The sequence below is a fragment of the Dermacentor albipictus genome, chromosome 2 (genome assembly GCF_038994185.2).
Source record: "Dermacentor albipictus isolate Rhodes 1998 colony chromosome 2, USDA_Dalb.pri_finalv2, whole genome shotgun sequence".
NCBI classification, from domain to species: Eukaryota; Metazoa; Arthropoda; class Arachnida; order Ixodida; family Ixodidae; genus Dermacentor; species Dermacentor albipictus.
In genome coordinates, this window is record NC_091822.1 from 127,243,520 (window position 1) to 127,256,898 (window position 13,379).

Consider the following 13,379-nt stretch of genomic DNA (forward strand, 5'->3'; position numbering starts at 1 on the left):
TCTCTCCTTTTCATTCCTCCATCCCCCTCCCAACGTGTAGGGTAGCGAACTCGACAAAGTTTGGCTATAGCCTCCCTGCCTTTCCTTCCTCCCTTCTCTCTCTCTCTCTCTTATTTCCGCATACCAATTAAATCTCTACCGCACCGTGCGTCTGCATTTTCCTTCTAATGGCTTCCATCTTGTCACGTATAACAGACCACCGGCTACTTGCTCTACGTAATGAACTTACAATGCGCAACTCCACATCCTGCTCCAGTTCTAAACCAGAATATACTCTATTCGCATTTGCTATCTAATCCATATCTGTAGCTGTGCTGTCTACCTAATGATACAAGTATTATCTTCCATTCCATTGCACATCAAACGGCCCTTATCTTCTCACGTTTCTTTGTTGCGCTCCAAGTTCAACTCTGTTCCGCCCGTCAGTATTGGTGAAGTAAACCAATTATGTACGTTTTTCTGCACGAATATCGGTAAGCTGTGGTTCATGACTTGAGGAACGCCTGCATAAGCTCCAGCTCCTAATCATCTTTATCAAAACTTTATGCTTGGGATCCTGTTTTCCTGTGACAGCTTGGCCTATAGTTCTATACGCACCTTCACGGCATCAAGGGACACGCTATATCAACTGCTTATTTTTTTTTATGCGAAAGCATCATATGCCCCACTGCACGAAAATTTGGACTTGTAGTCGGCAACGTCACCAAATGATGGTACCAAATATGGCTGACGGCAAAGAGCAAAACGACATCAGAAAGTACTCGAATTGACGTCCCATTTCTCATGGAGGTTCCTGTAAACAATGTAAATTAATGCCTTTGAAAGAATAGCAGGTAAATTTCGGTCTGGGTGTGAATTGAACCCGGGTTTCCGGCGTGAGAAGCGAAAACCCTTCGCCGGGGCCACCCTTGTTCCGCGGTTCTGGTTGACCAAATGTGTGACTAGTGCGTGCATCATTGCACACGTCATGTCGCAGCCATCTGGCTGACTAAACGTGCGGCCTAGTGCGGGCGTCGTGGAGCATGTGACGGCGTAGCCAATGGGTAGGAGGTGGCGCTACGTCATGAGTGTATAAAATGATTGCATGAAATAAAAAAAACACATTCATGTTCAAATGAATGCCGCTGAGCGATCCTTCGAGTTATGAACTCCTCGCGAGCATGCGAGCGTGTTGATAAGCTTCATAGCTAGTTTCATTTGGCCTTACCGGTGTGCAGTTAAAACGCAGGCGAGAGCTTGTGCAGCCAAGGAACGCGCAGAGAAAAAAAAAAAGAAAACATTTCACCCGAGCAACTGCAATGCTTTCCCATTACCACACGTAAGCAGACTTAAGTGTCTCTGCAGAATTTTCCGCACCTGGTCATAGTATAATACTAATTCAGCTTTATATGTTATTATCATTAAAGCGTTCAAATAAACGCTTAGACTTTGGTGGTTTAGGCTCTCAATCACTTGTGAGCCATATGCAGCGTTGCTAAACAGGACAACGTCCTTTGCATAACGCAGGCTGATGGATATTCGATATATCCTTGCATCTGATCCCTCCCAGTTGTGCACTTTGACTATTTGTGCCTCTTTGCCCGACAAAATTCGGAACTGGCATTTTCCCGCAATCTTTTTTTTTTTTTACGAGGAAATTACGGCGGCAAGGGAGTCGCTGTAGTTTCTGCCTGGGACATTCACGTATGCCTCTGCAATGCTTCCACGACTGCTGGTAACATTAGACTAAATTTAATGGCTTTTTTTTTCGCAACCTGCGAGTCGCGCCGGTTATCATCCGAGAACATTTATATTGCCCGACTATTGACACGAACTTTATCAGTTGTCGAATCCCGACGCCTCGCGAAATCCAGCCTCTTTCACGGGGCCGAGTACACTCAAGCGGTGCCCTGGTTCGATTCGAAACTGCCACAGTATAACGATATAACACTCAAGCGATGCTTTCCGCATTCGTTACTCGCAAACTTATACAGCACGACAACGTATTATCACTCTATCGAAAAAAAAAAGTGTAAACTTACGCCCCCGGTAAGACGCGCCGTATAAAAGAAGCGCTCCACTGCGCGCTTGCTATGTGTACTGCTGGTACACGCGTTGCGTGATGCGTTTTTAGACGAGCCCCATTCTTTCCTCGTGGTTATCGGACGTATATAGACGCACGCAGCGGCACACCAGCCTACACGCTGTGCGTACACCTTCGGAGCGGGCGACGGCAGTCGATATGAACGGTGACCCTCTAGCGTACATGCTACAGGCCCATCGTCGATCTGGTCTCCGTTTACGACACAGAGCCCTCTTGCTCTGCTGCCCTTGACCCCGTTTGCGACGACTCCGGGGCGGATAACCTGTAGAACAAAAAAAAAATAATGATAAGAGAGTTCTGGGCCCTTTCGGTTCCCTCAACGACAACGCCCACGCAGCGACCTGCATTCGGCGGTGCTGCTTGCAACCACGCTGCCGCCGGGATGCGCTGCACACGTAACGAGCGAGTCGGCGACCCCGCTTCGCTCTCCCACGTATAAAGACAACGCGCAGCGCTGGTGTCTGCGCGTAAGTACGCCTTACGTACGCGAGCTAGCAAATGCTCCCGACGCATATGCGTGTGCAGGCACGCGAGCGTGGACGCACTAGCTGTCAGCAGTGCCAGGCCGTATAAGTGCTCGGATATGTGTTTGCCCGTTTTTCTTTTTTTACTCCCCCTGGAAAGGAGCGATCTTGCGATCGCTCCTTTCGCTTTGTGATCACCCTATGTAAGAGGAACTGCTGCCATAATAAAACGTGTTTTTCCTTGCTTCACCTTCCTCTTGCCACGTGCTCGAAGTTGTGGGATCGGCTACTCGGTATGGCTGACTTGCACTTTAAACGATGGTTTTTTTATTTCGCTTAACTCGGGCGGGATGTTACGGTGGCCAATGGTATGTTTACATATCGTCTGCAATGCGCCAGCTTTGAACTATACTCCCGGACAAATTTCTGTAGTGTCATTTTTTTTTTCGCTCCGGAATAGACAGCACGGAGCGTTGGGAGATATGGCTACCGCCAGCGAGGGAAATGAGTCCTAAGTGGTGGTCCTAGACCAAGCACGGCAGGCTGCTGATGCCACCGTGCCACCCAGCTGCTTCCCCAACCCTTTCCTCTTACAATAAACGTTTTTTTTTTTCAATTCCATTCTCTGGCATTGAAGGGGAAGCTATGAAGGCAGAGCAGCACTCCCCCCCACAAAAAAAAAAATTAAAAAGAGCGCTCCTGAAGAAAGTTTTACATTCTCGTCTGCGTTAGTTTACGCGGGAAAGAGGAAACATGGACATCTTATGTACAACAGAAAAATAAGAAAACTTTACACCATGAGGGGTCAATATGACTCAATTTTCAGCATTTCTCTTCTAGTTGAAACCGTCGCATGCGTGGAAGCTACGCTGATTCAATATCGGCTCCGGGGAATTAAAAGCGCCTGTCGAACGCTGGTGGAACATTACGCATTAACATACGAGCACAAGCTCCGCCCCTGTAACTTTTCCTTCAGGGCCACGCGAAGTCAGGCGCAAGTACAGTACAGCCGTATCTTGGGATAGTGCAAGTGGCATTCATTTTGCATTCTAGCATTCGTCTCAATATCTCCGCTGAGGGAAAGTGCGCAAGATAACCCGCAATCGAGCGTGTTGAAAAGGCACTAGAATGGCAACAACGCTGCAAGACCCGGATTGATTCGCATGCTCTAACTAGCGGTACATACCTCAAGGACAGCGCGGGTCAAAACTAATTTCCGTAATGCGTGGGCGATCCTTTACTTTATTGATAAAAAAATAACGCATGTTGCGAGTGGGCTCTCTGTCTAACGTCATCATTCCGGTTGCCATGTCAGCACGATTTTAAAATGCCATCCCAGTCATCTTGTTCGAGGTCACCAAACGACCAAGTCTTCTCGTGCGCGGTATCTGCGTCGTATCTGTATCGAGTTCTAAAAGGAATGGCAATGACGGTTTTGTGCATAAGTTCAAAGAGTTTACTTGCGGCAATGTGGCTGCAGAAACACGTTGCGAAACAGCCGATATGTACCGTGGGCCATAGAGTTTCCTACAATTCATTAAAGAAAACTCTGGCGCTGCAGTTCTTGTACCACCATGGGAATGATGGCAAGTACATGGATTTGGATGATCTTCGTGCTTGTCGATTCAGACGTTCTTTTCGTTTATTACGCTTTGTATGCCTTTAGCAGGGGCGTAGCCAGGGGGGGGGGGCTTATGGGGCTTCAGCCCCCCCCCCCCCCGAAATTTTTTCGTGCTGTCCATGCACCGCAGACTAAAGCAACCCCCGGCGCCAGAAATGATTCTGGATTTTGTCTAGAGCGTCTTTTTCACGCTCGACAAGCCATTTCCCCGCCAGAATTGCGAACTTAGGCTGAATTTCGCGGCAACGCCCATGCACCGGGAGTCACATAACGCAAGCAGCCCCATCCGTGCACAAAGTTTCAAGGACGTTTTGATGACGAAATGGCTCGCCGCGGCATTTCGTGGAGGCCGCGGAATCTACTCACTATCATGGAATTTACGGAGCACGTGGATATCAATTCCGAAACTTTATGGGTATAAAGTTCTCATAAACTTTTGATGTGAAAGGTGCATTGACATTTCCAAACGTGCGCTTTAGATTTTCAATTGCCGAACTTTGTAAGTTTATTGCTCCCATAAATATTTGATGCCAAAGGTGCACTGACATTTCCAAAGTCGCACATCGGGCCATACAACGAGACAAGCCAAATGAACACGCTATCAGACAAGTTGACAAAGCCCGCAGCGAGGCCCGATGAGACGAAGCGTTGTGGTGGTTCATTCGTGCCGTCATGCCACATAAAAAATATCATTTTTTTTTTCACCTGCGCCAAAGCATTCAGTGAAGACACTAAAGCCAGCCAAGGCAACTACGTTCTTATTTATTTTCCTACTTTGACTTTTAATCGGGAGGACACATTGCGCCTCTTCAATTTTTTTTGTTCTCGCTCCCCTACCCGCGCGCTACCAGAGCCAGCCAGAGCGCATGCGTTTTCTTCGTGTTGCCCCGACCACCGCACGGCGCACTTCGGTGCGCGTTCAGCTTTCTCTGGCCGTGTGCATTTTCGCCTGGCAAAGGTTTCGACACTTTCTAGCTAGCAGACGAGAAAAAGAAACAATGGTCGCTAGCCGCCATCACTGTGGGGACTCGACGGATTGCAGTGCGTTCGCTTGAGCGCAACCTCTCCAGAAAGTCTTGTCTCGCCGGTGTAGGATACCGAGCAGTATGCGCATGGTTCTTGGTGGACCGAGCGTCTCGTGTTTTCTTCGATACTCCTTTAATAGCTATATCAGTTGCCCAAAGTAGGCATTCTATTGTGACCAACATACTTTGCGTTTTTTTTTTCATTACGGTGCCCCCGCCCCACAAAAGGAAAGAAGAAGCGTTGTTGCGGTGCAGCGAATTGTCGCATGGTGAAAGTGCTATTTCGTTACTTCTTTTGCGGAAAGTAATGGGCCATAGGACGCTTCAGCTGCCGGATACTCGTATTTTAATATTGTGATAGCAATTATATGGACACTAGGCGCATTCCTGCCGTCGCCGTCGTCCTCATGTTCCGCATAAAGTCCAAGTGCGATAACATCGTGACCCCGCGCCGCATGCTGTATGTGCGAGTGAAAGCGTGTGGGGGGTGGGGGGGTGGAATGGGTGAGCCGACGATAGTGGCTCACTCTTATGTGCGCAAGGGAGAAAAGTGAGGAGCAAGTGCGCCGCCTTCCGTCGCGCGCGTTACATTGGAGGGAGAGAGAGAGAGAGAAAGGCAAAGGAAAGACAGGGAGGTTAACCAGAGATTATCTCCGGTTGGCTACCCTGTACTGGGGGAGGGGAAAGGGGAAGCGATAGGTGAGAGGGAGAAGGATTGAAAAAAAAGGAAACTACACACGCACGCACGTACACACAAACTGTTTCTGTGGGCACTGTCACGCAGCCCGCAAAGGCGTTCCTACTGTGATGCAGTGCACCGTACAATCCTGAGTCACACAGTGAAATCACAATCTGTCAGAAAGTCCAATGTCTTTTAAATACCGCAGCAGCGCCTTCATAGCCGATCGCGCTGATGTTCGCGTAGGCCAGTGTCCAAGGATCTTGTTTTCTGACAGAGGGCGCTTGTCCAGTTTGTCTAGGGTGGCTGAGAGGACTACTCTTTGCGGGTTGAAACGAGAGCACTCACAAAGAAGGTGCGCGATTGTTTCATTGCACCCGCAGAAGTCACAAAGTGGGTTGTCGGACATTCCGATAAGAAAGGAGTACGCATTTGAAAATGCTACTCCAAGCCACAGACGAACTAGAAGGGTACAGTCGCGTCGTGGAAGTTCGGGCGGAATACGGAGTTGTAAAGTAGGGTCCAGGGTATGAAGTCGTGCACTTGTGAAATCGGATGAATTCCACTGAGCTAATGTCAGGTCGTTTGCCAGTACGGCAAGTTTTTTCGCTGCGTCGGCTCTCGAAAGAGGAATGGCAACGCACCTGACGCCGTCATGGGCAGATCGGGCAGCTGCGTCTGCTCGATCATTGCCGTGTATGCCACAGTTACTAGGCAACCACTGATATATGATGTCGTGTCCTTCGTCAACTATGCGATGGTGCACTTCTCTGATCTCTGCGACGAGCTGTTCATGTGATCCATGGCGCAGTGCTGAGAGTACACTCTGTAGGGCTGCCTTGGAATCACAGAAAACTGACCATGCATGCGGTGGTTCCTCCTGAATGAAATGGAGAGCCGCACGCAAGGCTACCAGTTCAGCAGCTGCCGTTGATGATACATGCGACGTTTTCAGCTGTATTTCGATGGATCTTGTTGGTATCACCACAGCAGCAGCTGAACTTGCAGATGTGACTGAGCCATCGATGTAAACGTGTACGCGGCCGCTGTGCACCTCATGTATAAGTTGTAATGTGGCCTGCTTCAGGGCAAACGACGGCATGTTAGCCTTTTTAGTGATTCCTGGGATGGTTAGGCGTACTTCAGGTCTGTGCAGGCACCATAAAGGTGTGGATGGTCTTGCTGCAGGCATGTAGTTCATTGGCAATGAGGTGCGATTGGCAACAATCATACGACTGATAGCTGCGTGTGGCCTTTCTGCGGGTAGAGCGGCAAGGTGGTGAGAAGGTAGTCGGGCAACGTGGCGAATATGCGCTCTGAGAGCGTCGGTTACCAAGTACGTTGTTATTGGGTGATCTCGAGCTATGACAATCGTTGCCGCTGTAGACGCACACCTCGGAAGGCCGAGACACGTCCTTAGGGCTTGAGCTTGTAGTCCCTGGAGTACACGCAGGTTTGTTTTGCAGGTGTTTCCAAGCACAGGGAGGCTGTATCTTGCGAAGCCGAGGAACAAGGCGTTATAAAGCTGCAGCATTGATCGCACCGATGTGCCCCATGACTTTCCGCCGAGAAACTTGAGGAGATGTATTATTGTCAGCAACCTCTTCTTTAGGTATGAAACGTGCGGGCTCCATGATAGGTCGCGGTCGATAATTACCCCTAAAAAGCGGTGTTTACGTGCATTTGCAACTGCTTGTCCGTTGACACTTACAGAATAACGCTTCATTGCCTTCCGAGTGAAAGTAACAAGGCAGCATTTCTCTGAAGACAGCTCTAAGTTCTGTTTTCGCAAGTACAGTGATGTTAAGGTAGCTGCCTTTTGTAGCCGTGCTCGTACCTGCAGTCGTGTTACAGCAGACGCCCAAATGCAGATGTCGTCGGCATACATTGATACTTGAACTGTGTTGGGCAAGCATCTGACTAGGCCAACGAGCACTAGGTTGAATAGCGTCGGGCTCAACACTCCGCCTTGCGGTACTCCACAGAACGTTTGGTGTTGAGTCGTGGCGCCTTCCTCGGTCATCACGAAGAAATGCCTGTCAGTCAAATAACTGCACAGCCACTGAAAAGTGCGGCCACCGATTCCTGCTTTAATCAGAGCCTCTATAATGGCATAATGTGCTACATTGTCATAGGCGCCTTTTATGTCAAGGAATAATGCCGCAGTGAGTCGTTTCATCCGTTTTTGATGTTGAACATACGCGACCAAATCGATGACATTATCTATGGATGAGCGCCCACGCCGGAAGCCAGCCATAGCATCTGGGTACACGTTGTAACTTTCCAGGTACCATTCCAGGCGCGTCAAAATCATTCGTTCCATTATTTTCCCTATGCAGCTGGCCAGAGCGATGGGGCGGTACGATGACAAGTTTAACGGTGATTTACCAGGTTTGAGAAGTGGAACCAAGCGGCTGCATTTCCATTCACGTGGAACCAAACCGTTGCGCCAAGACTCGTTGTAAAGGTTTAGCAGCATGAGGCGTGCATTCTGCCCAAGATTGGCGAGCGCCGCATAGGTAACGCCGTCCGGCCCAGGTGACGAAGAGCGCCTGCAAGTCGCTAGTGCCGCTTCAAGCTCCTCCACCGAAAACATTACATCCATGCGGGAGTCCCGTGGCACAGGAGTGGCACATGGTGTAAGGGCGCGTTGAGGCTGCGAGCTGGCAAGTCTTGAGCAAAATTCTTCGGCAACGTCTATTTCGCTGCGACCTTGTTGTAAAGCGAGGGACTTAAAAGGAACACGCTGTTGCGGTGATACACGAAGTCCACGCACAGTTCTCCATATCTGAGATAATCGCTGACGTGGATCCAACGACTCGCAGAAACGTTTCCATCTTTGAGATTGAAGTGCATCAATGCGGCGTTGAATCTTCTTTTGCATCCGCCTTGCCTCTCTCAGATCATGGATGGATTTGGTTCTCCTGTATCTTCTTTCAGCCCGCCGGCGAACTGCTCGTAGTCGCTGCAGTTCGGCTTCAAATTCTTCGTATTTCGGGAAAGGCTGGAAAGCACGCGTAGTATCTTGCATGGCTTTTTGAATTTCGTTTTCCACACTTGAATGGTTCCCTTGCTGACATACTTCCTCCATGTGCGACCGAAACGCCGACCAGTCAATTCTCCGGAGTGTCGTGGAGGGGCATTTAAATAGTCCCTTGATCTTCAGGTACGTCGGAATGTGGTCGCTTCCACGGGATTCGATGTCTGGAAACCATTGCACGTTTCTTGCAAGACGCCGAGAAACCAGGGTCAAGTCAAGGCAGCTGCTGTATGTAAGCCCGCGTAAATATGTTGGGCTACCATTATTGAGGCAGTGAAGGTCGTGCTGTGTGGCAAAGGATGCTAGTTTCCTTCCCCTGGAGTCCATCTTCAAGCTCCCCCAAAGCGGATGGTGAGCATTAAAATCTCCGGTGAGAATCGTAGGGTGGGGTGTCGCTGATAGCACGTCGTGCAGTCGTTTAGAGTCGAATCCGCGTGAAGGAGCAAGGTAAACAGCAACGAGTGTGAACGTAAACTTGTTCGCTTTCACGATTAAACAAACGTACTGGTTGTCGTCGTGCGGCGGGACTGGGTGCAACACGTATGTCAGATCACATCTAATATATACAATTACCTTGCTTACATCACCACAGGTAGAGGACATGAATGCCTCATAGCCAGAAATGCGTATAACATTCTGCACGTTCGGTTCGCAAATCACAAGTATGGGAAATCGGTTTTCGAAAACGTAGTGTCTGAAATCTGAAATTCTCGATTTGAGACCACGGGCATTCCACTGCAGTAAAGATGCTTTCTTGACTTCCTTGTGGAAGGGCAGCGAGGGGCGGGCCATGGTGCTATGCGATGCTTTCAAGTACTGGAGTCAGCGCGTCCAGCCCTTGCAGTGCGCTACGAGCTGCCGGAGTGTCCATGTTTGTCAGTAGTAGACGCATGACATTCGTGAGGGATTTGAGCATAGCAATCAGTTGTGAATCCTTGTCTCGCACTTGGTCAACTGAAGTGACATTTGACGTTAAGTGGCGAGTCATGTGCTGTGGCTCTGGCGCGTGGCATGTCTTCGGCAGTGCTGGCCACACCTCACTTGATGAAGCAGGAATAGCAGGGCCGCTTTTATCGTTGACATTCGTGCTGTTACTAGAGACAGATGGAACAGGAGGTGGCGTTGCCGGACGAGACGTTTCCCTTGAACCGAAAGAGGATGTCGTAGACTTTCGTTTCCGAGAGTGGTGTCGCCTTATCGCTGCAGAAGCATCTCTGTGTGATGATCCGTCTCTGGCCATTTTCCGCAAGATTTTCTGCTCTTTCTTTAGGCGTGGACAGTCTTTTGAGGATGCGACGTGTGGGCCTTGACAATTAGGGCACTTGAGCTCTGTTGCACGGCAGGTGTCCGTGTCGTGTTGGTTGGAACATCGTGGGCATGTCGCTGTATTTCGGCAGACAGCGCTCACATGTCCAATTCTTTGACACATTCTGCACATAAGTGGTTTGGGTACGAAAGGTCGTACCACATGCCGAAAATGTCCGACCTTTACATGTGACGGTAGACAGTCACCTTTAAACACGAGCCTTACACAGGTCGACTTGCCGAGGCGCCGAGCTTGTAGTAAGGCAACACCATCAGTGGCAGGTTTGATTAAAATTGGCAGGTCGCTGTCGCTAATCGATGTGTCAATATCATAAACGACACCAGCCGTGGTTTCGTTGTCCTGTGGAATGAGGTAGTGGACGTTGATGTTGCCCAGGAGCTTTACTGCCATCAAAGCATTGATTGCGCTTTGGTTATGGACATCAATAGCCAGGACGTTCTTTTGAGTGTTAATTCTGATATCTTTGATTTCTCCTGGGACAAGAGCCTCCAGAGAAACGGAAATCGCTTGTCTATTAAGGCGGTTGAGGTTGTCGGCGGGTGTGTCCGGCACAAAAAGAATAGTGTGCGCAGACGGCCTTCGCTGTGGCATGACGGTAGACTTACTTGACGAAGACCGTCCGCTGATGTTTCTTCTCTTGGCCTTGCGATGTACCACTCTTTCGAAGCCTTCGTCATCTGAGGCGTCATCACTTGAGCAGGAGTACAGCGCAGTGTCCTCGCTGTCAGCTTGACTCGGTGGGCAATTTCTCTTCCTCGGGCCGGTACCTGCCGAAGCAGTCACGTCGCGGCGGCATTCTGCCGACTCCACTTCCATTGCCGTGGCAATGGGAACGGCGTCACCCAGTAAAACACGGGAAAAAGCCGAAAATACTGCAGCGCGAAGGAACAGTGGTCCCTACGAGAATCACTTCGTCTTCCTCCTGGATGAAATGGGGGCAGGATCTAGGATTCTGTTAATTTGTGATTGCGCAGCATGTTTATTTGCCTTGTTTGACGAATTATGTACCGTGACGTTCTCTCAGATACGTAGATTTATTTGAGACTTATACGTATATTCAAATATCTTGTTGCGAGGTTTTGTGTGTACGTGCAGTGAACTTCATTTCCAGTGGCACTTTTTTGCTCTTTATCAAGCTCTATGTTCACATTTGTATATTCCATTGTATCTTCGCATTTCTAATATACGAGGGCTAGTCAAATGAAAGTGAGCCTACCCACCCCGTGAAATTATGGTTCTGTTCATTATCTGCAAGGCCTGCGCGTAGCACACAGGCATCTCTCATTTACAAAAGTGACACGCAGGTGTGAGGATAAATGTTCTTTAATGCTCTCATACACTGGGTTGAACATGATTGCGTGCCGTAATGGACTCCCCAGAAGTGAAACAGCGTAATTCCGTGATGTTTTTGACAGCTGAAGGTGTTTCCCAAAAAGAAATTAGTCACCGTATGACTGCCGTGTACATAGAACATTGCATTTTATTGGCCATTGTGAAGCGTTGGAACAAACGGTTCAAAGAAGGACGTGAAATTTGCAAAGACGATCCCAGACCGGGCCGAAGCCATCGTACAATCACCCCTAACAAAATTGCAAAGGCTGATGAGCTGATGAAACAAGAACGGAGGATAAGCATCGATGAACTGGCAAAGCGTGTGAACATCAGTCACCGTTTGGTTCACGCCATAATTCATGAACATCTCGGTTATCGGATCTTGTGTGCGCAATGGATGCGCAAGATTTTGAACCACTGCCAGAATACGGAGAAGATCAGCGCTGCCTTTACTCATCTGACCCGGTGTCACAATAAAGGTGACGATTTCTTGTCTGCAATTGTGATCGGAGACGAACCATCATGCCACTACTAAGAGCCTGAAACACAATGGCAAAGCTTACAATGGAAACATTCAAATTCACCTTCTCCAAAGAAAGCAAAGGCCGTCATTTCCGCGAGAAAAGTGTTGTTGACTTTTATTTTTCGATCGTCAGGGGACATTACCGATATAATTTGCTGAATCTTGAGAGACTATCAATTGTTTCCGATATTGTGAAATGCCGGATCGGCTGCGCGTCGCACTCAAGAACAAACTACGTGGAAAATTGAAGAATGGGGTCATCTTGTTCCACGACAATGCCCGTTCCCACGTCGCTGACGTGGTTAATGCAAAACTGGCAAAGTTCAAGTGGGAAACGCTGCAACATCCGCCATACAGCTCGGACCTGTCGCCTTGCGGCTTCCACAATTTGGGGCAACCGAATAAAACAGCTCAAGGGAACCCGATTCGTCTCGGACGATGTCGTGAAAGTCAGTTGCAGACGTTTTGAAGCAACAAACCAAGGAGCTTTATGAGACGGGAATTGCGCGACTCTTTAATCAATGGGACAAATGTCTAAATGCTCATGGGGGCTACTTTTAATTAAATTACCCCGTTTGTTATATATTCGCATTGGCTCATTTTCATTTGACTCGCCCTCGTATATTCTGCAGAACTCCTGCTTCTTATACGTGGTCTCTGTTGCGACTATAATTTCGGTGCAATTACTCACGATACACGACCGGTGACAGCTGCTGCTGCGAAATACATTGGAACAAATGGCAGCGTCACAGAGATTTTTCACTGGCCGTTGCATATGTACAAAAATGTAAACAAGGATCTTGAATGACAAAGTGTCATTAACATATTTGTCCTCAACTTGTTGATTTCATGGCCTTTACATTTTTCATATCAGCGACATGCACTGCTTTGCTGGCTTCGAAGTGACGTAGTTCTAAAGTTCGTGTGATATTTTCTTTACTGATTAAATAGTTATGTGCGCCATAATTTTTGGCACATATGAGTACATTCTTTTATGAAAAAATACATATTTTACTTGTATTGACAGTGCGTAGCGTTCAACAGTTCGTTTGCAGCTTCTTTGGCAATGGCAATGCAGGTATTATTCGTGTATTTGATCCCTAGGTAAATTGTTTAAGAGGAAGCTTTAGCTCGGGCCCAACTTCGACGCGGCCTATTCAGATACATGTAAAACGCAGAAAAGGTTTTCTGAGATAACTCCTGAATTGGTTTTAATGAAATTTGTTGCATTTGAGAGAGTATCTTAAATTCTAGTGTCTGTTGGAAGCGGAGTTTCGATTTAGGG